The following is a 25,623-nucleotide window of genomic DNA, read 5'->3' as shown; positions in this document are numbered from 1 at the left end:
TTCCTTTTATGATTTTAAAGCAATTTTTGTGTGCAAAAGAATTGTCTCTGCAGATTATATGAATTAGATGCCAGAGAACATTAATTTCATTTCATAATATATAAAAGCAAGATTTCCCAATAGAAAAAGTTCTTTATAGATTTCCCCCCCCTTTTAGGTTTTAATTTCACCATGCCCTGTTGAGCTTTGTCATAGTAATTACGTGTGTATGTCAATTACATTAGAATAATGTGCATCTCTTGTGAAAATAATTATAGAATTTACGATAGGCTTGCTCTTCTTAGAATTCCTTTGTTATTTATATAATAGCATTTCTCTTATGTTTATTACACATCAATAACACATATCTATAAACCAAGCTTTGGTGGTATTAGGTGCTATCTAGTCGATAACAATAAATCAGAGTTTGCCCTAACCTGAGCTGTCCCTATGATTTCTGCTGTGTTCAGAACCATTGTAACAGCTGCTGTGTTGGTCCAGCTCCCTGATACCCTTCCTATCTTTATTTTCTTTTTAAATATAATTTTTATTTTATACTGGCTTACTTGCAAAGTTAATGTTGTTGTTGTTGTTATGCGCCATTGAGGCTCCTGCCACACATTGTGACCCTATGTTCAACAGCCCTACACCCTGCTCTGTCCTGTGCCCGTCTCACTACCGAAATACCCACCCTGATTGCTCATGTTACTGAATCAATCCACCACTGTCCCTCCACCCTCCCAAGCATGGCATCCCTCTCCAAGGACTAGTCCCTCCTTGCAAAAATGTCCAAAGTATGTCAGACGAAGCTTCAGAATCCTTGCCTCCAAGGAGCAGCCTGGTTTAACCCTCTCCAGGACCAACCTGTTCATTTTCTTAGCAGTCCGTGGTATATTCAATACTCTTCTCCAGCACCACAGCTCAAAGGCATCAATTCTCCTTCTATCCTCCTTGGTCGTTGTCCAGCTCTCTGATGCATAGCAAGTGATTGCAAAGACCATGGCATGGATCAAGCACACTTTAGTCTCCAGAGTGACACCATTTCTCTTCAGTACTTTGGAGAGGTCTCTAACAGCAGATTTTCCCGTTGTAATACATCTTTTAATATCCTAGCTTCTGATGCCAAGAGCGTTGACTGTGGATCCAAGCAAACTAAAGCTGTGAACAATCTCAATCTCTTCACCATCCTTCCTGATGCTGCCAGTTGGCCCAGAGGTGTTTTCTTTATAGCCTCAATCCATATTGAAGGCTGCAGGCCTTGACCTTCTGCAGCAAGCACTTCATGTCCTCTTTAGTTTCAGCAAGCAGGGTTTTGTCATTGACATAAAGCGGATTGTTGATGAATCTTCCACTAGTTCTGATGCCACACTTCTCCTCATACAGCCCAGCCTCCCAGATAATCTATTCTGCCTATAAGTATGAAGATAGGACACATCCCTGGAGTACACCCTTCTCAATTTTGAACCATGAAATACTTCCTTGCTCTGTACTGACGACTGCCTCTTGGTCCAAACATAGGTTTCACATTAGCACAATCACGTGTTCTGGGATTCCCATTCTTCTCAGAGTCAGCCACAGTTTGTTGTGATTCACACAAACAACTTTTGATAATCAATGAAACACAGATAGACATTCCTATGGTACTCCCTGCTTTCAGCTAAGATCCATCTAACATTAGCTACAATATCCCTAGAACTACAAGAGACTATCTTAACCTCGAACTCTTATGCTGAAAAAATACTAACACAGATACTACTGAAGTTAATCATATACATACACTATCACTCAGCCTGCACTTCTGGCAGTTCTCTGCTGATGTGCTGTTCCAGTCTTTTCTGGATAATCTTCAGCAGAATCTTGCTGCAGGTGATATCAATAATATTGTTTAATAATTTCTACACTCTGTTGGATCTCCTTTCTTTGGAATGGGAACAAATATAGCTTTCTTTCAGTCAGTTGGCCAAGTTGTTATCCTCCAGATTTCTCAACTCAACTTGGTGAGCACATCTAGGGCAGTGTCTGTTAGTTGAAATACATCAATTGGTATACTATTTATTCTTGGGGACTTATTTTTTTTTGCCAATTCCTTCAAAACAGCTTGAACTTCTTCCTTCATCACCATAGGCTCTTGCTTATAGGTTGTTTCATGAAATTCTTCTGTTTTTGCCAATTCCTTTTGGTACAGTGACACTGTATACTCTTTCCCTCTTCTTTTAATACTTCCTGGGTCGGTCATTTAATATTCTGCCCAAAGCATCCTTAAGTATAGCAACTCTAGGTTTAAATTTGTTCTTCGGTTCCTTGAGCTTAAGGAATGCTTAGTGAGTTTGGCCCTTTTGATTTTCTGACTCCAGCTCCTTGCACATTTTATTGTAATATTTTATTTTGTCTTTACATACTGCCTTTTAAAATCTTCTATTCAACTCTTTAATATCTTGAATTCTTCCCTCTGCTTTAGCTTCGTGGCACTCTAGTGCAATATTCAGAGTCTCTTCTGACATCCATTTTGGACTTTTATTCCTCCTCTGTTTTTTTAATGACCTTTTGCACTCCTCCTGGATGATACTCTTGATATTCTTCCATAACTCATTTGGTCTTCGCTCATTGGTGTTCAAGGCCTCAAACCTGTTCCTGAGATGGTTCTGAAATTCAGGTGGGATAGACTTAAGGTCATATTTTGGTTCCTGTCTATTTAATTTTACTTAGTTTCAGCTTGAACTTGCAAATGAGTAGTTGGTGTTCTGTTCCACAATCAGCACCTGGCCTAGTTTTCACAGTGATATTGAGCTTCTCCAGCTATTCTTTCCACAGATGCAATCAATCTGATTCCTATGCATGCTATCAGGTGAAATCCATTTGTATAACCTGTGTTTATGTTTCTTATAAAATGTATTATTTTTCACACCAGATCTTTCCCATTTCAATGCCTACCCTTCCCTCCACCTATCAAATGTTTGACCCTATGTTGCCACCTCCTGCCCATGCCCACCCCTCTACTCCCACCCTACCCTCTCTTAGATCCTCATACATGTTCTACAATAATAGTCTTATACAGTATTTGTCCTTATGGGACTGAGTTCACTTAGCACAATGGCTCCAGTCATTCCCAAGTTAAGTAGTAATTTAAAAATCATTGTTCTGCATGCTAAGTAGTATTCTATAGTGTGAGTATATCTTTTGTTAACCCTCTGTTTTTCCCAATGTGATGTCTTCTTCCAAGGACAGGCCCTTCCTGACAATATTCCTGAAGTAAATGAGATGAGTCTCACCACTTTTGCCTTGTAAGGAGCACCTTGTTTGCACTTCCTCCAAGACAAATTTATTTGGTTTTTTGGCAGTCCCTGGTTTCATGAGTATGATAATCTATCCAAAATCTATATGAAAAATTAAATACAAAATATTTAACTAATTTTATATCAATCTTTTCACATCAAAGAAGCTGAACATATGTCCACATTAATAAGCACAAAAATGTAAAAACAAACACCTGAGAGTCTTCCATGTGACAGATAGAAATAGGGTATGCTGAGGTTACATGAGGTAGAAAAGATACTGTCCATTTTAAATTATTGCAACTCTTTAATCCTCACTACAAAGGCACTCTAGTGGTGGCTTAGCCTGTGAAGTGTTGGGCTGTTACCTGAAAGGTCTGCAGGTAGAATGTACTAGCTGCTCTGAGGAGGAAAGATGGACAGTCTCTTCCCATAAAAATACACAGTTTCAGAAGTTCTATAGCAAGGTATTGGGTTTTGCAACCAGACATGGTGGATCTTAGCACCTCAGTTTTACAGATGAAGACACTAAGCCTCTGAACCCAAGAGACTGGAGAAGTTGAGTTTCTCTGCTTGAAGAGATACTCCTCTTCAGATGCCAAGCTGACACATCATTGAATCACAGAAACACATCCCAGAAAGTATTTACTTATCTGGTCTTGCAGTTCTTTTAAAGGAACAGTAGCCAGGTGGATAAGGAATTGAGCTGCCAATCCAAGGGCAAGAAATGTGGGTCTACCAGCTGCTCTGCAGGAGAAAGTTGGACAATCTGCTCCTATGTAATTCACAGCTTTTAAAAATCTGATGGATAGTCAGCTGTAGATAACTCCTGACACAGTAGCAAATGAGTAAGTGACATAAAGTTTGAATATGATAAGTCATAGATGATGGCAACCATGAAGACAGTGGACAGGAATATCTTTGAATAAATACTATTACTGAACTATTTTGAATATTATATTTCTTGTTTAGGAAACTCTGGTGGCTTCTTGTTTATTGATGAATGAAACAAAGACAGTAGTTTTACTTTATTTTTTAAATTTGTTTTCATTCAAAAAATTTTTTTCATTCAAAAATTAATATATATTTCATTTTATAATAGCCATTACAATTTACCAATACCTTTTTTTATAATTTTCAAAGTAATTTTAATACTTAAAAGCAAATTGCCTTATAAAACATTAGCTGCTTTAAAGCTTTATATAATTATAGCAAATTAGGCAGAGTTGTTATCTCAAGATGTTAAGAAGAAAAAGAATATACCCATTTTCTTGTTATAATGCAAAGGCTTGATTGAGAAAGGGATATACAGGAGACTATCTTAACCTAGAACTCTTATGCTGGAAAAAAATACTAACAGAGATACAACTGAAGTTAATAATATACATACACTATCACACAAAAAATAGCAATGGTGGGTTTTAAGGAATAAGGCAGAAAGTATATATATCTGAACATAAGCCCTTCCCTCCTTGAACCCCTGTCTGAGGAGGAGAAAACAGGATATGAGGGCACAGGGTTGTGAGCATCTCTCTGAAAGGATCAGAGGGAATGAGAATAACACAGCTCCTTGTTGCTCCAGAGCAGAAAGCAGATAAAGAGTCTGTAGCCAAGCCCGGGGTGCCTTTAGAGCCCCATCGACAGCAAAAGGTTCTTTTATTCATTGCTGACTCACAGACTCAAAGTTATAGTACTGAGAATGGGGTTTATTAGAGAAGTAAGTGAGAGAGTGGGAGAGACAAAGAGTGTCATCTAATGCAAATACAAGTTTTAGCCAAGTAGTTATAAGGCATAATTCCTCAGTAAGTCAAGGCTACAGTTTCAATTCAGCTATCAAATCCAAATCATCCAGCAAGATTTGACCCAGAGCAATAATAAGTCAGCTTCTCCTTCAAACATCCAGCAAGAACAGCCAAACTTTTAACTCTGTCCAGCACAAATCCCAGAAACTTTAGGTATAGTGTCTCCACAGCAGTGCCACAGTCTCTTTACTACCAGTGTCTTGCTGCCACAAGTCTTGCTCACTTCAAATCTTGCTGCTCTGTGTGGGAAGCACTCTTTCTCTTACCCTAGCCCCACACCTAGTGAGGATTTGCAAGACCGTGGTGATTTTAAGACCATGAATCTGCAGTTAAGGTAGCTGGAGGCCAGAGTCTATATGGCTAAAGAAAAAAAAAGTGTCAACTTTTAGGCTACAATACAATCCTCAGACACATAAATTATTATTCTATTTTTACAATACAGGTCTTATGCAATATATGTCATTATGAAACTGAATTAGTTTATTCAGCATAATGCTCTTCAGTCTCTCCCAAGTTACGCAGTAATTTTTAAAATCATTGCTCCTGAGTGCTGCATAGTATTCCATTGTGTAAATTTACCACAACTTCTCAGTCCATTCAATTGCGGCTGGACATTTGGGCTGTTTCCATGTTCTTGTGATTATGAATAATGCTGCTACGAACATCGGTGTACAAATCTCCATTTGTGTCTCAGTTCTATTTTCTTTAGGGTATATTCCTAGGACTGGAATAGTTGGGTCATATGGAATTTCTATGTTCAGCTTTCTGAGAAAATGCCAAACTGCCTTCTAGAGTGGTTCAGAAAAAAATGCTTTAAAAAGAAATTTATAATATTGTCCAATACACAAACACTTTAACTTCACTTTTTTTCCTCCTTACATTTTTCCTGACTCTATTGAATTGAGTTCTTTTTTTTTTTTTTTATACTGCATGGGCAGTAGTTAAAGGTTGTTTTTGTTTTTTTGGTTTTTTATTATTATTAAATTTTATTAGTTTTAATGAACATTTACAGGGATTTTGGGTTTTCATTCCTTCATTGCTGCACCATTCTCTCTACCCTCCTCCCCAGTTTGTTCTTCTTCCCCCACCATCTGAATGTCTGTTGTCCAATTGCCACAGTGCTTGTCAAAGTCAGTTCTGATTAATCTCCTTTGTCAGTGTGTCCTTTGCCATTCCCTATCACTCCTCCCTGAGAGAGACTTCACCCTGATTCATAAGGGAAAGGGGATGGCGTATTCGAGTTCTTATGTCTCTTCCCCCACCCCCTTACTGGTTTGAAATGATAGATTCTATATTAAATCCTGCAGGTGTTACCATGGAATTTTAATACATGCATTTGACATTAGGTTCTAAAGCTAATAAATGCTTATTTCTTTTGTCTATAAAGAACTACAGTCTTAAAATTAACCTCTTAGTGATTCCTTCCAATTTAAATGATATTCATGAATAAAGCTATTTATATTTTATTTTTAAATCACTAATATATTTACTAATTTATTTGTTTAAAATTGCTTTTTGTGAATAAATAATTTCTTCTAGTTTTAACTCTGTTCATAAAGTACATGGTTCAGAAATTTTTTCACCAATAATTTGTTGGCATTAAATTCAGTCTTTGGCAGCTGAAAACTGTCTAATTTCTGTTTAAAATAACTTAGCATTTTGAAGATATTATCCCGTTATTTTAGGATCATGTGGGGGTTTTTTGCTCTGTGTATGAACCATTGAGAACTGTTTTTATAATCTCTCCCTTTAACCCACAACTCCCAAGCCTCCATTGGTTTTATGTTGGAGTCTGAGGTCCAGTAACCACTTTTTCATGAAAGAAAGATCATCTCTCCTCCTTCTTTTTATTGGAAAAAAAAAGACCAGATTCTTCCAATTTCCCTCATCCCCTACCCTTCAAATTGTACCACCCTAGTTAATCCCTCCAACCCCCCGCACATCCTCATCCCTCTGCTTCCACCCCTCCCCCTTGGATCCTCATACTCATTCTACAATTATGGTTTTATGCAATACTTGTTCTTGTGGGACTGAGTTAGTTCACTCAGCATAATGCTCTCCAGTCCCTCCCAAGTTAGGTAATAATGAACAAAATCATTGCTCCTGCATAAAGCGCAGTATTCCATTGTGTGATTGTGCCATAATTTCTCAATCCGTTCTATTGTGGTTGAACATCTAGGCTGTTTCCATGTTCTTTCTGTAGTGAATAACACCACTATGAACACTGGGGCAAAAGTCTCCATTTGTGCCTCAGTTCTCATTTTCTCAGGTTATATTCCAAGCAGTGGTATAGCTGGGTCATAAGGTATTTCTGTGTTCAACTTTTTAAGGAAGCGTCAAGCTGCCTTCCAGAATGGTTGTACCATTTTACAACCCCACGAAGAATGTCGAAGAGTTCCTATCTCACCACATCCTCTCCAACATTTATTACTTGTTGTCCTGTTAAACTTTGCCACAACTACTGGAGTTAGATGGTTTCTCATTGTAGTTGTGATTTGCATCTCTCTTATTGCCAGTGAGTTTGAGCATTTATTCCTGTGTCAGTTGGCCATTTGAATTTCTTCCTCTTTGAAAATAATTTCAATGTCTTTTGTCCATTTTGAAATTGGGTTATGAGTACTTTTTTTTGTGTGGAGGCCCAGGAATATTCTGTAAAGTATCGTTATGAAACTTCTGCCTAAGATGTTTTTGCCAAACGTTTGTTCCCAGTCGATGGGTTTCCTTTTTCACCCTGGAAAAGTTGGAAAAGGTTTTTTATGACTACAGGGATTTAATCTTTTAAGGTCTCATTCATCAATTTTATCCTCTTCAGAATATGTATTTCTGGCTGTATTTGGCAGTCTATATCACAGAATATGCCTTCTAAGCTTGATCCCAGTTTGTCTCTTATGAACTTTATGATTTGGGGCTTTACTTCCAGGTCACTGATCCATCTTTAGTTGATCTTTGTGTATGTTGTGAAGTGTGGATCCTGTTTCAGCTTTCTGGAGAGAGTAGTCCACTTTTGCCAGCAACATTTCTTGCAGAGGTTTTTTCACGTTTGATAGGTTTTATTTCCTTGTCAAATATCAGCTGACCATAGACAGTTGGATCTATTTCTGGATTTTTAATTCTGTTCCATTGGTCTATGTGCCTGTCATTGTACCAGTACCATGCTGTTTTAGTTACTACCGCCATGTAGTAGGTTTTGAGGTCAGGGAGTGCCATAATTCCCACTTCATTTTTGTTTCTCAGAAGTGTTTTGTTTATTTGGGGGTCTCTTCAACATGGATAGAGGCTCAATGTCAAGAAGACAAAGATTTTCACCACTAGACCAATTGGCAGCATCAGGATGGATGGTGAAGAGATTGAGATTGTTTACAGTTTTAGTTTGCTTGGCTTCACAGTCAACATTCTTGGCACCAGCAGCCAGGAAATTAAAAGATGTATTGCTATGGGAAAGTCTGCTGTTAGCGACCACTCCAAAGTACTGAAGAGCAATGGTGCCTCTCTGGAGACTAAGATGTGTCTGATACAGGCCATAGTCTTTGCAATCACTTGTTATGCATCAGAGAGTTGGACAATGACTAAGGAGGATAGAAGGAGAATTGATGCCTTTGAGCTGTGGCATTGGAGAAAATTATTGAATATACCATGGACTTCCAAGAAAACAAAAAGATTCATCCTGAAGAAGAGGGTTAAACCAGGCTGCTTCTTGGAGGCAAAGATTCTGAAGATTTGTCTGACATACTTTAGGCAAGTTGCAAGGAGGGACCAGTCCTTGGAGAAGGACGTCATGCTTGGCAGGGTAGAGGGACAGCACAGATGAGGAAGATTGGAGAAATGGGGGTAGGTGTGTCGAAGACAGTGACATTGGCACAGGATAGAGGAGGGATTAGGGCTGTTTTACATAGGGTCACTATGAGTCACAAGTGACACAATGGCGCATAACAATAAGAACTGTTAGATACTATTGTACAGGATTTTTTTAAAGGATTTTTGCATTTATGTTCACAAGAGATACTGGTCTGTAGTTTTCCTTTTTTTTGGTGTTGTCTTTGCATATTTTTGGTTTAGGTTTATGCTTGCTTCATAGAACAACTCAGGGAGTTTTCCTTCTTTCTTTAATTTTTTAAATAATTAATGTAGAATTGGTGAAAGTTCATCTATAATGTTTGGGAGAATTCAGCTGTGAAACCAACTGGGTCAGGGCATTTTTTAGGGGGTTCTTTTTATGACCCACTCAATTTCTTCTGTTGTGAGGGGTCTGTTCCAGTGCTGTACGTCTGTCTGTGTTAATCTGGGTAGAGTGTGAGTTTCTAGGAATTTGTTTCTCTCTTCTTCTGTTGTTGTGTACCATCAAGTCAGAACTGATCCATAGCTGACCCTCCAGCAAGTTTTCAGAGGCAAGAATCACACAGGAGGGGATTACCCATTCTTCCCCCATATTTCTTCTGTTTCTCAATTTGTCCATTTATCCTAGGTTTCCCAGAGTATAGCATTTCTTAATATTCTGTTATTATCTATTTAATTCCTGCTGTTTTTGTTATGATATCACCTTTTCATTTCATGTGTGTGCATGTGTGTGTGTCGTCAAATCAAATCTGACTGGTACAGGAGGAGATTGCCCCTCCTTCTCCAGCAAAGCATCTGGTGGATTCGAACCGTGTACCTCTGGGAAGGGATTGCAGTACCTTTTCATTTCTTATTTGAGTTGTTTGTATCTTCTTTCTTAAGTTTACCAATAGTTTGTCTATTTTATGGACTTTTTCATAGAACTAGACCCTGGACTTATTGATGATTTCAACTGTTTTTCTGGTTCCTATCTCATTGATTTCAGCGATTTTCTCTATTATTTCCTTTCTTGTAGAGGCTGTGGAATTAACTTGTCCTTTTTATATTAGAGGGAATTGTGATTTAAGTAATTAATTTTGCTCCTTTTTAAAAATTTGTTTGCCTCTATGAACTGAACAACTGACAACCTTAGCTATATCCAGCAGTTTTTTTATGTTGTATTTTCATCTTTATTTGTTTCCCGGATGTTTTTGTTTCACCTCTATTTCTTCTACTACCCAGTAGTGTCCAAGCAGGACGTCGTTTAGCTTCCACAGTGTGATTTTCCCCCCTCTATTCTCTTGTTGTTAATTTCTAGTTTTATGGCTTTGTGGTCTGAAAAGATATATTATTTCAATGGTTTTTAATTTGTTGAGGTTTGCTTTATGCCCTAATGTCTGATCAGTTTTGTAGAATATACCATGTGCACTTGAGAAGAGAGTAAATTGAGTTTTAGTTGGGTGAAGTATCTGAATATGACGGCAAGTTGACTAATTGTATGGGTTATTTCTTTGACATCTTTATTGAGTTTCTTTCAAGTTGGTCTTTGTTGAGAATGGTATGTTAAAGTCTCCTCCTACTTTTGTGATGCTACTTCTTTCTTCAAATCTGTTAACCATTGTTTTATGTAGTCAGCAGATCTATCCCTGGTGGGTGTAGGTTCTGTCTTCTTGATCTATTGTGACTTTAATCATTATTTACTACATTTCTGTATCTTTTTGGCGGTTTTCATTCTGATGTGTGTTTTATCAGAGATTAGTATTGCCTTTTTGTAGGTGCTATTTGCTTGGTGCATAGTTTTCCAGCATTTGATTTTTGGTCTATCTTTTCCCTTGTTGTTTAATGCATCTCTTGGAGGCAACACACTGATGGGCTTTTAAATCTATTGTACCACTCTTTTTCTTTAACTGGTGCTTTTATGTCATTCATGTTAATTGTGATTATTGGCAGGTCACGATTTATCATTGCCATTTTTCTGTATTCTATTTTCTGTTGTTGTTAATTACTTTGATACATCCATTTTCCTTTTCTGCCTCTGTGTCAAGGACTTCCCATAGTATTTCTTGTAGCATTGGTCTTGTTTTTACAAACTCCTCAAGTTCCTTCTTTTCTGTCAATGACCTAATTTCTCCTTCATATTTGATGGACATCTTTGCTGAGCACAGGTTCTTCAACTGGCAAGTGTTTTCTTTCAGCCATACCATTGCCTTCTAGCTCACATGATTTCTGCTGAGCAGTCAGAACTTAGTCAAATTGGTTCTCCTCTGTAGACAACTCTCCCTTCCCCCCTCCCCCACTACTTTTAGAATTCTATCTGTCAAGTTTGAAGAATTTGATTATGTTATAATGTTTTTCTTTTGGGATCTAGTCTGGTGTTCACCCTGCTTCTTGAATATGTATTTCCTCATTTTTTATAATACCTGGGAAATATCAGGCTGTGCATTTTTGACTACATATGCAAGCCTATTAATGTTGTTGTTGTTATGTGCCGTCAAGTTGCTTGTGACTCATAGCGACCCTATGTACAACAGCCCGAAACTCCGCTCTGTCCTGTGCCAATCGCACTGTCTCTGACACTCCCATCCCAACTATCCCAGTCACTGAATCAATCCACCTCATAGAGGGCCTTCCTCTCCTGCGCTGTCCCTCCACCCTCCCAAGCATGATGTCTCTCTCTAAGGACCGGTCTCTCCTCACAACATGTCCAAAGTAAGTTAGACGGAGCCTCAGAATCCTTGCCTCCAAGGAGCCACCTGGTTTAACCCTTTTTAGGACAAATCTGTTTGCTTTCCTAGCAGTCCATGGTATTTTCAATACTCTTCTCCAGCACCACAGCTCAAAGGCATAAATTCTCCTTCTATCCTCCTTGGTCATTGTTCAACTCTCTGATGCATAACAAGTGATTGTGAAGACCATAGCCTGTATCAGACGCACCTTAGTCTCTAGAGAGACACCATTGCTCTTCAGTACTTTGGAGAGGTCCCTAACAGCAGATTTTCCCATGGCAATGTGCCTTTTAATTTCCTGGCTGCTGGTGCCAAGACTGTTGACTATGGAGCCAAGCAAACTAAAGCTGTGTACAATCTCATAATACCATATGCAAATGCATCTAGTTTTTTCTCTTCTGATCCTAATGGTTTTGAGGTTTACCTCTAGACCTCTGATCCACTTCAAATTGGGTTTTTTGTGTGATAAAAGGTGAGATCTGGATCATGTTTCAGATTTCTGCAGGCAGATGTCCAGTTTTGCCAATATCATCTATTATAGCAGCTATGGTCTCCCCATTTAATGGCTTTTATTACCTTGTCAACTATCAATTGACTATAGGTTGATGGGTTCATTTGTGTATTTTCAATTCTATTCTTTTGATCTACATGTCTTTTGTTGTACCATGTGGTTATTGATCAATTAAAATTTGATTAACACATTGAAACACTAGATTGTTAATTTTATGTAATGTTTATAAAATCAAGATGTGATTAATAGTAATCATATTGAACAGCACAGGGCTAAGTGATTCAGGGTCTTGTGTGTGTCTCATGTAATAAGTTTTATCCTCTCTTAAGAGTAATGGGGAGCTATTGAAATACTTTTCACCATGGTGAGACATGGCAATATTTTACTTGGGGAAAAAAAATACCAGACCGGCTATATGTGGAGAATAACATCTCTCAGACATCTCTTGGGAATTTTCCTGGAGAACAATATTTTGCATGTTCTTCTTGGTTTTATCAAAGATTAAGATTGGGAGTAGTTATAGGTTGTCAATGGCTGCATCTCTTTTCTTGAGCTGCTGAACCACACATGTATGGTCATTTTGTGCTGTTTCTTAAGGAGACTGTTGTGTTCTTTATAGTGTGCTAGCTTTCCACACTGGCTAATGACACCAGAAAGACCAGTACTAATAGAATGCAGCTTTGTTAATAACAAAGTCTACAGAACCTACTTTTACAGTTTTGCCAAGGACCTTCCCTAACAGTATTCAGCAATGTAGATCATGAGTCTCTTTATTTCCTCAGCATAAGTTATTGTTCCCCTGCGTCAGTGTCTGCTTTAAAGTCTATGCCATTGATATATAACAACAAACTTCAGTCTTCTCAAAACAAAAAATGAGACAATTTTACAGCAATTACCTACACAGTCAAGCTTGATTTTTATAGTTCCACATAGATTTGATGAGATTCGTACCCTTCATCATATACAAAAGAGGTTTTTGGTGTTTTGTTCTTTTTTTTAAATTTTTGTTTGTTTGTTTTGTTTTTGCCTAGTGGTAAGAAACTGCGCTGCAATCCCAAAAACATGTTGTTCAAATCCACCAGCTGTTGCATGGGAGAAAGATGGAGAAATCTCCTCTTGTGCAATTAACTGCCTCTGAAAACCCACTAGAGGGTCAGCTAGGGGTTGGTTCTGACTCAACAGCACTCAACAACAACATTACTAGTATGATTTTTCTCACTTTCAGTAAGCAAGGTTGTGTTCTCTGCATAACACAGGTTGTTGATGAATCTTCCTGAGATCCTGGTGCCACATTCCTCTTCACAGAGTCCAGATTCATTAATTATCCTCTCAGCATACAAATTGAATACATCTATGATGCCCTATTTCATATTTTTAGCATGTTGCTAGGAGAGGCTATTCCTGGAAGGGTACATTATAGTTGGAAAGGTGGGTGGTCACAGGAAGACCCCCAATGGTATGGATTGACACAGTGACTGCATCAATGGGTTCAAGTGTGACAGAGATGATGAGGACAGCACAGGATGGGACAGAGTTCAAGTTTGTTGTTCGTAAGGTCACATGAGTCATACTCGACTCAGTGGCACATAACAACAACAGTAGTGGTAGTAGTATAAAAGGTCCAAACTTAAGTAAGCCACTATGTAAACTCTGTGGAATGTTGCAGTTATTACTTTAAAACATTTTTTGTTTGCTTGTTTAAAATCTGTTTTACTCTTTCTCTTTCCCCTTCTCTCCTTTTCTCCCTTTTCATACTCTCCTTTCATTCTTCCCTTCTAGCTTTCCTCCCAAGAAAGAGTTAACTTTGATCAATTCAAATTAGTACCTCTTCTCCCAGAATGAAGAAGAAACGCTAAAGTATCTTAAAGGACACAAAAGGGATTGAACAGAATCATTTGAAAGATATTATTCATCCATAAGTCTTGATAATTTGATGTGGGTTTTTTTGGCGGGTATGATTTGTGTATGAGTCAGTTAACAATATATCATGTTCAGAAAAATACTTTTTGTTATTGTTGAAAAATGTAAATGTCAGTCTCATTAGCCATCATTATTATCTGCCAGTAGAAAGATGCTTTTGATGAATGATAATTTCTCTCTGATTTCTATGGTTGCATACAAATGTAAAGGCTGGTTTTATTGGATTTTTTCTGTTCACCTCATTTTTCAGTGCTAGTAACCTTTCCTCTTTCTTTCAAAGCATTTTCCAACCAAACTCTAAAGTGCAAAAAAGAGTATTGGCCTGATTATAAGCCCCTTGTTTGAATTAGTTTACATTTGATTCACTAACAAGAAAGAGAAGACTTATTGAGGAACCACTCTTTTTGACAATTAAATTCGAAAAATGTCAACAAAACTATTGCAAGCTGTGGGTGGAGCTAAATAAAATACTTGATTTGAAACTAAAGATCAGAAATGTTTTCTCTGAGCCTGACTGATACAAATGGCTGCATCTTTGCCCCACTTTTAGCTGGAGAGTCCCTGTTGAGATCTAGGTGTAGTGGGGCTTTGATGAGAGAAAAATTTTTAAAAGTAACTGTCAGCTAAAATGGTGAAATCTATGTGGCACTGGTCCTCTGACATTATCCCTGAAATGGGACCATGAAAGATCTTACACTTTTCAAGTAATTCTTATGCCCACATTCCATTCATTTGAGCCCTAGGATAACAGACTGTGATAGCGTTTGAGATTCCTAGAGACTGCTTCCATACTTTATTTAATAGTTACACTGGGAACCAATGACAGAAAACAGTTTTCTCTTGTAACATCTGCCATTATCTGACAAAGTACAATTATTATTCAGATCCTTCGATGCTGGACACCTGAGAAAAACTCATATAATCACTAAACACATAAGAAAAAAATGCCCATTAGATACATAACTGTAATTAGTAATGCTCAGTGTCATATAAGATGCTGAAATGAAGACAGCAGGCTTGGAGGGTAAACTTTCAGTCTCATCTCATTTTTTAGCAGAAAAGCATTTAGCCTGATAGAGTTAATAAACGCTCTTCCATTGCAATTACTAAACTTCTCTGTATTTATTGTTTCCTTCTGTCTTCATCCTTGATCCTTCTTTCCATAAAGGTCTGTCTTATATTGATTCATTTCCTTGCATATGGGGACAGGGAAGGGAAGGTGGAATGTTAAGTACAGTTTTTCAAAGATGAGACTGCACATATAAAATGTTGTGTAAATGTCTTTTCTTCTTTTGCATATATGCAATTTTTAGGTTGCTTTGGTGGCATAGACTAGAGAATTTTGGTGCTCATCTAAAGATTATACTTCTTTGGCAATTTAAATCCACCAGAGGCACCAGGAGAGAATGATAGATAATCTATTTCTGTGCACCTTTCAGCCTCTGAAAATCTCCTTAGAATCACCTATGAATTAGTCCTAACTCCATGGCAATGAGTTGAGTTCAACTCCTTCTCCCTAAGACTTCTCTCCATCTCCTCTCTATAGCTCACCTGGGGTGGTAAGCATTCATATCTTAGCCTCTCCCTTGTGATCACAGATTGGGCATATGTGTTGGACCAGAGCAATAGACTAGTATATGGGCCAGGGATATTGTTCCTGGGAGTTTTCTTGCTCATGTACAGAACCCTATTTTGCTTACCTTTGAGGTCATGCAGCAAGGAAACAAACCCAATCCTGATAGCAGCTATCTGTCCAACCCCAATAATTCTGTAAGACAGCTTTATATAAATTTGAACAAAGTACCTTTTTCTCTTAGAAAAACTTTTAGTGTTAGTGTGTAGTTAGTTTTTAAAGGCAATTATATCAAAAGTTATGCCATTAAAATATAATAATCAAATCACTGAAGATGAAATAGTTGAAAATGAGAATATTTAGTCACAGTAAATAGAAATGCTATGTTACTATGATAAAATAAGTGAAAAATAGTTATGTACTTTGCTCTTATTTTTGAAAGAAAATTCTTTTTTTGACATTTTTCTCTTATAGTATTGTAGATATTAAGTAAAATTAATAGATTTGTATTTTCAAAAGCTAGATTATCCACTGGTATGTAGTTTGAGAAAAAAATTAGGCTTCTTCTTTTCATGTTATAAACTGTGTTGGGTTAGTTTGCATACTTTAGTACCTTAAGCTATCAGGCTGTTCGTTCATAGGGTCGCTATGAGTGTTCTGCAACTTGACGGCATTAAACAACAACAACAACAACATTACTATGTTTAATCTCTCTCTCTCTCATTGCTATTGAATTGGGACTTACTCATAGCTGACTCTCTTTTGGGATATCAGAAAAGAAATTTATTTTGAAATTTAATTTTAGAATATAGCTTCACTAATTCCAGGCATCTCTATTCCCAGGAATAGGCTATTCCTATTAAGGTGGGTTTGGAAGCAGGAGTGGCATCTACTTCCTAAACAACATGCCTCTGGAAACTTAATGAACTTTGATAAATGATGATAGTTATAGGAAGGCTTAAGGCCTTTTGTTCATAGGGTTACTATGTGTCATGCTCGAGTCAATGACAATCAAAAACAATAACATTCTTTGGAGAGGGATATCATGCGTGGAAAGATGGAAGGTTAGCAAAAGAGAGGAAGATTTTCAACCAGATGTATTGACACAGTGATTGCAGCAATGAATGTGTGTCAGAAATTGTGAGGACGACACAGGATAGGACAGGGTTCAGATCAGTGTTCTTAGGGTCTCTAAGCATATGCTTGACAACACCTAACAACAATAAATCAGGGGAATTACTGTCAAAGCAAGTGTTTTCATTCTTTTCACATTTTATTCATAGTAGATGAATTGGTATTAATGACAAGAGACATATACTATATGCATGTCTGCTTAAATTAGCAAATCCCACGAGTTACAGATTCATCTAGTGTGTAAACTATGCAATCAAAAAGTAAGCATTTCTTTCTTTCATAGAGCAGCAGGTAACTTCTCCTAGATTTCTGGGTTGGTTGGGGTTTTGTTTGTTTGTTTTAGTGTAATAGATTCAGAAATTTAATGCTCTGCTTTGTATTACTTACTTGACTTAACATTGATTTTGGAAAGACTCTTTGTTACTTCAAATCTACAGTTTTAGCAACACTGGTTAGTGGTTTTGAAGTTGAATAAAGTGTGGAGCAACTATAAACTGAAAAGCCAAATTAGTGATAGTTTCTATTCAAATAAAAACAAAATTAGAGTATAGGGAAACCCAATCTTTTATGGTAAATATTTAAGACAAAACTTTTTTTTAAAAAAAGGAATAATTACTGCTATTTTAAATTTTCTTGATCATCATATGTGAGACTTCTCTAACAATTTGAAAAGCTATAAAATTTATAGTTATTTGCATATTTACATTTTAAAAAACTAATAGCTCTCTAAATACATTTACTTCATTGCTATATTCCTGTATTGCTTTTTAAAAGTAAAAAATTAGCTTGCTTTCAAAAATTTATATAACTATTAATATCACCAGTAGTTTCTAAGAGTAATGCATTTACCTCCCCTTGAGTTTTTGGTGCCACGAGAGCATCCAGTGGACTTTCCCCTAGCAACATTCACTCATTATCAGTGAATCAGAACCCATTTACAGCTGATCCTACAGCGGATTTTCTGAGGCTGTAAATCACATGAGAAAAGATTGCCCCTTTTTCTCCAATGAAGTCACTGGTGGATTTGAACTGCCAACAGGGCATGGACTGTGGGTTCAGTGTGTCACACGTGGGCTATGACACCAAAGCTCCTTTCTATAGCAAGCTGTTGTTGTGTATAGTTGAGTCAAAGCTGATCTTCTATTGGGTTTTGCTTACCTTTTTGCAGGTGATGAGCTGGTGGATTCAAACTGTGTATATCTTTGTATTGACAACACAGTTCCTAACCATTGTGCTTGCTTTTATAGTACATTTCAATGTGTGGGTTTGTTTGTTTTTTGTTTTGTTTTTAATTTTTTAAAATGTGCGTGCGTGTGTGTGTATGTGTACCGTCAAATCGTATCTGACTGGTACAGGAGGAGATGGCCCCTCCTTCTCCGGCAGAGCATCTGGTGGATTTGAACTCCACTTATCTCTGGGATTGCAGTGCAGCTTCTTGCCACTAGGCCACCAGAGCTCCCCTTGTTTTGTTTATTTTTAATATGTGTGTTTTTTAAGAGGAAAAGTAAATGTGTTCATATCAAAAGAGATATTTGCTGATTTTTTTAAAAAATAACTAAAGATGTCAAATGCATAGTGTAAGTAAAAGCAAATGTTCACATCTTTTTCCGAGTGTCATCTTTTGCAATCTACTATATTTTTCACACATACTTGTGACACTGTTATCTGCATGGCCTCTCAAATTATTTTTATCTAGATGAAGTTTTGTCAAGAAAGAGTGCACTAAAAATGTATATAAAATAATTTAAAACTATGTATTATTCTATTGGAAAGATAGAGCCTCAGGTAAGGAAAGGTAGGACTCCAATTAGACAGATTAACACGATGACTTCAGCAATAGGCCCTCATGTGTCAGAGTCGATGAAGATGGAACAGGGTAATGTAGGCTTCAGGTCAGCTGTTCAAAGGTTCACTTGATGAAATATTCAATTTGATGACACTTAATAAAAACAACAACAATGCCTTTGCATGTTCTGTTTTCAAATCCCAATAATAAGAAATTATATTTTTTTCTAAACATCCAGAGATTAATGCTTAGCATTTGATCTAACAATTTGTAATATTTTCAAATAATTATCTGTGTAATAAACTTTAAAATGTTAATAGTTTAATTTTATATTGATGAATTTTACATAAAAACTGCTCTAATTGTCAGATTATTCTATAATCTATTAAAATAATGTCTAATTTATATCCAAATATTCCAGCCAAAAGCATGCAGTTCAAATTCACCAGCTTCTCTGTAGGAGAAAGATGGACAGTCTTCTCCCACGTAATTTAGTGCCTGTAGAATCTCACTGGAGAGTCAATGATGAATTAGTTCAGACTTGACAGCAACCAATATTATCTTTTTTTAAAAATATTGTCTATTATTTAACAATCTATGCTGCAATCCCAAAGGCACATGGTTCGAATCTGCCAGCCGCTCTCATGGAAAAGGATGGACAATCTCTTCCCATGTGATTAACTGCCTCTGAAAATCCACTGGAGGGTCAGCTCTGGGTCAGTTCCAACTCGATGGTAACAACAACCAGTGCCTACTGGGTGTTACATAGAAATTAAACCAAAAGGGCCTGATTTTAAAATATATTTAAACTGGAAGAAAAGTCCTGGACTAGATGGCTTCACAGCTGAATTTTACCAAACATTCAGAGAGGAGGATTTATCACCAATACTACTTACATTCTTTAAAAAGTAGAAAAAAAGGGAACACTCCTAGAGTCATTCCATGAAGCAAATTTAAACCCAATACCAAAACAAGGCAGAGATATTACCAAGAACGAAAATTGTTCCCTATTCATGGATAGGAAGACTCAGTATTGTGAAAATGACATTCCTACCAAAAGCAATCTCTCTGTTCATCACAATCCCAGTGTTGTTGCTGTGGCAGTTAGGCACCATCAATTTGTGTACAATTTGTAGCGACTCTATGAGTAAAAGAGCTGAACTCAGTCCTGTCCTGCACCAATCTCACACTTCCTGACACACAAGAGCCCATGGCACCAGTCACCATTTCAATCCATCTAGTTGAGGGTCTTCCTCTCCTTTGCTGAACCTTCACCCTTCCCAACATCATATCCCTCTCCACGGAACTGCACCTACCTTTTAGCAACATGTCCAAAGTATATGAGGCAAAGTCTCATAATTCTTACCTCCAAAGAGGACTCTGGCTGCACTCTCTCTAAGACGTATTTGTTCATTCTTGGCTCTCCTTAGGATGTTCAGTGCTCTTCTCCAACACCACAATTCAAAGGCATTAATTTTTTTTCCGTCATCCTACTCATTGTCCAGTTCTCAGATACGTAGCTAGTAATCGGAAAGACTATATCCTGAATCAGATGTGCTTTATTCCTTAACTGCCATCACTACTAGAAAGATCTTCCCAATGCAATGTGTCCCCTTATTTACTTACTGTTTGACCAAGGTTATTAATTGTGGATCCAAGCAAGATGAAGCTCTAAAAAGTTTGAATCTCCTCTCCATCCATCATGAACTGCTTATTGGTCCAGTGGTAAGAATATTTGTTTTCTTGATATTGAGACTTAATCCATTAAGGTTGTATTCCTTGATATTCTGCAACAAGCGTTTCAACTCTTTCTCACTTTCAGTAAATAAGGTTGTGTCATGTGTATAACACAGGTTATTGATGAGTCTCCCTCCAATCTTGATGCCATATTCCTCTTCACAGAGTCCAGCTTCTTGGGTAATTTGCTCAGCATGTGACTGAACAGGTATGGAGAGAAAATACAACCCTCACACACTCCCTTTCCAATTCCAAACCATGCAGTGCTCCCCTGCTTCATTCGCACAACAACCTCCTGGTCCAGGTATAGGTTCCTAATAAGCACAATCATCAAGAAGCCTCAGTGGGGAACAGCATGTCTCAGTAGGGAGCAGTGAGTCATGGTGGGACCCACACAGCAGGAGCAAGTAGGACAGTGGGAATTTGAGTGAGGTACTTAGGGGTTTGTCTCTAGGACAAACCTGTTCAATACTCTTCTCCAGCACCACAGCTCAAAGGCATCAATCCTCCTTCTAGCCTCCCTAGTCATTGTCCAGCTCTCTGATGCATAGCAAGTGATTGCAAAGACCACGGCCTATATCAGGCACACCTTAGTCTCCAGAGTGAAGCCATTGCTCCTCAGTACTTTGGAGAGGTTCCTAACAGGAGACTTTCCCATCACAATACACTTTTTAATTTCCTGGCTGCTGGTGCCAAGAGTGTTGACTGTGGAGCCAGGCAAACTAAAGCTGTTAACAATCTCAATCTCTTCGTCATGCACCCCGATGCTGCCAGTTTAGCCCAGTGGTGAGAATCTTTGTCATCTTGATATCGAGCCTCAATCCATATTGAAGGCTGCAGGCCTTGACCTTCTGCAGCAAGCACTTCAGGTTCTCCTCAGTTTTCAGCAAGCAGAGTTGTATCGTCTGCATAACACAGATTTGTTGATGAATCTTCCTCCAATTCTGATGCCACACTTCTCTTCATAGCCCAGCCTCCCAGTTAATCTGTTCTGCATATAGGTTGACAGGTACAGAGATAGGACACATCCCTGGTGTACAACCTTCCCAATTTTGAGCCATGCAGTGTTTCCTTGCTCTGTTCTGATTACTGCCTCCTGGTCCAAGTATATTTAACAAATAGTGCTGGCAAACTGGATAGCTACCTGCAGAAAGCTGAAACAAGATGTACATCTCACTCTATGCACAAAAATCAACTCAAGGTGGATCAGAGAGATGGGAGTAAACAGAAATAAAGCTTAGAAGGCCTAGCCTATGACATCAAGAGATTGCCAAATACAGCCAGAAATGCACAAACTGAAGAGGATAAAATTGGTGAATAGAACCGTTAAAAGTTTAAATACCTGTGCGCATCAAACTTTGAACAGAGTGAAAAGAAAACCTACTGACCGGGGGGAAAAAACATTTGGCAACACCATTTCAGATAACGGTCTCATAACAGAAGTTTACAGAATGGAACAGGGCCTCCACAAGAAGAAACTAATAACATAATTACAAAATGGGCAAAATACATGGAAAGAATTTTCACTGAGGAAGATATTTGGATGGTCAACAGATACATGAAGAAATACTCAAAATCACTGATAGTAAGAAACATGCCAATCAAAACCAAAATGAGATACCATCTTACCCAAGTTGCAATAGTGAAGTTTAACAGAACAACTAGTAATAATTGTTGGAGAGGATATGGTGAGACAGGAACTTTTATACACTATTGATGGGATTTTAAAATGCTACAACCACTCTGGAAGACAGTTTGGTGCTTCCTCAAAAAGTTGAACATTGAAATTCCATAAGACTCAGCTATTCCACTGCTTGGGATATATCTCGAGAAAATGAGAACCGAAGTACAAATGGAGATTGTACACCAATGTCCATAGCACCATTAATCACCCTCGCAAGAACATAGAAACAGCCCAAATGTCCAACCACAATCGAATGGATTGAGAAATTATGGTACATTCACACGATAGAATACTACACAGCATGCAAGAGCAATTGTAAATTGTAAATTGTAAATTATTACCTAATTCGAGAGGGACTTAAAAGCATTATGCGAAATAAGCTAATTTAGTCTCATAAAGACAAATACTGTATAAGACCATTATTGTAGAGCATGTATGAGGATCCAAGGAGGAGAGGGTGGGAGCAGAAGGGTGAGGATGGCCAGGGCTGGGGGAGTGGTTAATTATTGGGTCACACAATTGATGAGTGGAGGGAGGGGAGGGTGAAGGAAGTGGGAAAATCCAGTGTGACAAGCAACATTTATGAACTTTGTAAGTAAAACAGTATGAAAGAAAGATTTCATTTGGATTAAAAATATTTAAATTGGGAACTTTGAAATTTTACTTTAATATAGTAAACAAAACAAAAGATGGACAGATTTTATATACTACAATTTGAAATACCCAGTTAACCCAGTGCATTCAAATCTCAATAAGATAGGTTTTTTAATTTGAGATTTTTATTTTCTGTTTGAAAAACAACATTGTGCTTAGAAGCACAAGTTATTTTAGGTGTAGATGTTTCTACTATTTAATTTCTTCTTTGCAAGTCAAAATAGAATGGCATAAACTCGTTATATTGGAATAAGACACATAACTATTTTCTGTCAAAATTAGCATAAAATACATAGAAATTACGCATCTTTGAAGTCAATAAAAGTCATCAGTGTCATAAAGGAGTCTACTTTGTAGCCAGGCGAGCTCTGGTGGTGTGGTCCTTAGGGATTGCATGGCTAAGACAAAAGCCATGATTCTCTAGTGTTTCAAATCCACCCATAGCTCGGAGAGATAAAGATAGGCTCTGTCCTTCTGGGTGCCTTTCAGCCTTGGAAATCTGCTAGAGGGTCAGCTCTGAGTTAGTTCCTACTCAGTGGTATTGGGATCCTGTTTATTGTGTTGCCTTTGCCAGTAAGAAGCCTGAACAACCATCCACAACAGCCTCGGCCTAACTCCATAGCAGAAACCCGTGAGCACTTGACCTTCGCTAGCCTTGCATCATAGATCAGCTAAATATGATCTCTTTCTTAAGCTTTTCTTCATAAGGGGATGATTTTATTTAACTGAAAACTGATGCAATTCTTTCCAGTATTTTACACTGATAATTGCAACAACTCTGCAGTATTATTTTGGGAACACAAAGTTTGTACAATGGGCAGTTTTACCTTCATACTTTTAACCTGCACATAATTATTAGAGGTCAGAGGTGTGAGTAGACAGAATGATAAGCGAGAGAATATATACCAGGAGAAGGTACTTCTTTGGAGGAAATGAATTGACTGTGACGGGAGCTGTCCAGGGCAATTTTCCACCAATGTAAAAATATTTTAAATACATATTCATTGAATATATTTTTTCAAATGAGATTATATGTTATATGCATATCTAGAACTATGTATTCATACACATGCATGCACATACGCATGAGTGTATATACACACACATACCTTTATTATATAAAACTTTGAGAAACATAAAGCAAGAAGGTGTTATTGCACTAATTTATGTCACACTAGGCTAGTAAAAGAAAGATTAAGTACAAGATCTCTGATTATCAGTCTCAGTTCTGCATTAAATTTACAGGTGACACATGTGAAAGGTAGCTATTCATAGGCCTTGGCAGTTTATTTTTGAAAACTCGGGCACAGAAAGACTTGTGGAATCACTTCTGTTCTGCCACTGTGGACTGACTGTGAACTGGAATCCACAACTTGTTGGTTGGTTGGTTGGTTGGTTGATGCTTAGGGATTTCCCCAAAGATGCAGAATGTGTGGGTCAGCCGCTGACCAAGAAATATATATATTTCCAGAATATGCCATTTCCCCCTTTTTTCCCCATCTGACACTTTCAACTCTCTTTTTGTCTGAAGCACAAAACAACTCTGTATTTAAAAGTTGTTGTTGTTGTTTTTGTTGTTATGTGCCGTCGAGTTGTTTGCGACTCATAGTGACCCTATGTACAACAGCCCTAAACCCTGCTTTATCCTGTGCCAATCGCATGGCCTCTGACACACCCATCCCGAGTACCCTAGTCACTGAATCAATCCACCTCATAGAGGGTCTTCCCCTCCTGCGCTGTCCCTCTACTCTACCCAGCATGATGTCCCTCTCCAAGGACCTGTCTCTCCTTACAACATGTCCAAAGTATGTCAGACGAAGCCCCAGAATCCTTGCCTCCAAGGAGTAGCCTGGTTTAACCCTCTCTAGGATGAATCTGTTTGTTTTCTTGGCAGTCCATGGTACATTCAATACTCTTCTCCAGCACCACAGCTCAAAGGCGTCAATTCTCCTTCTGTCTGCCCTAGTCATTATCCAGCTCTCTGATGCATAACAAGTGATTGCAAAGACCATGGCCTGTATCGGGCGCACCTTAGTCTCCAGAGAGACACCGTTGCTCTTGAGTACTTTAAAAGCTGACATTTAAAAAATTACAGAAAACTTACTATATTCACAGCATTGTCAAGAGCATTATAGGAAATACAAATAAATAATATCCAGTTTTGAGGAACTAACTCTGGTGGCATAGCCAGTAGGGAGCTTCACTGCCAACCCAAAGGTGAATTTTGTCGGGCAGTTCAAATCCTCCAGAAGCTCCAAAGGAGAAAGATAGTGACTTTCCTCACATGTTATTTATAGCCTTGGAAATCCACTGGAGGCTCAGCTATTAGTTGCCTCTCTTTCAACAACAATGAGCTGAGTGAGTGAGTAAGAGAATCTGGTTAAGGAGATGAAAGATAAATTGGGAATGATAAGGCTATGGACAAAGTTATCATGCTACTTGTTCCTTTCACAAACAGCCTATATTGCTTCCCTCGGTTTTGATTGTTTTAGTTTGCATTCATTGTAGTCTTTCTGATCACTTGCTAATGCATCTGAGGGCTAGACAATGAATAGGTTGGAAAAAAAAAAGAAAGAAATTGACCCCTTTGTGCTTTAGTGTTGAAGAGCACAGTATATCTCATGGACGGCCAAGAGAACAAATAGATATGTCTTGGAGAGTGTGCAGCCCGAAAGCTCTTTAGGTGGCAAGAATGATGAGGTTTTGCTTCATAGACTTTGGACATGCTGCTAGGAAGGAAGGGTTATTCCTTGGAGAGAGACATGATTATGGGAAGCATGGAAGGTTGACAATGGAGAGGAAGACCCTCAGCCAGGTGGACTGACACAGTGACTGCTGCAATGGGCTCTTGTGTATCAGGAAGTGTGAGGATGGTGCAGGATAGAACTGGGTTCAGCCGGCGCTGGCTGAAAATCGCCTGTGACTTCATCCATAGCCACTGGTGAGAGTCAGTGCCCAGAGCCATCAGGGGCTTTAAGCTCGTTGCTCACTGCTGTGGTGTGGACAGCTGAAACCCAGGCCCCGACAGGCAC

Source organism: Elephantulus edwardii, unplaced genomic scaffold (genome assembly GCF_000299155.1).
Source record: "Elephantulus edwardii isolate Elephantulus edwardi_28Jun2011 unplaced genomic scaffold, EleEdw1.0 scaffold00110, whole genome shotgun sequence".
In the NCBI taxonomy this organism is placed as follows: Eukaryota; Metazoa; Chordata; class Mammalia; order Macroscelidea; family Macroscelididae; genus Elephantulus; species Elephantulus edwardii.
This window is presented reverse-complemented; position numbering follows the sequence as displayed.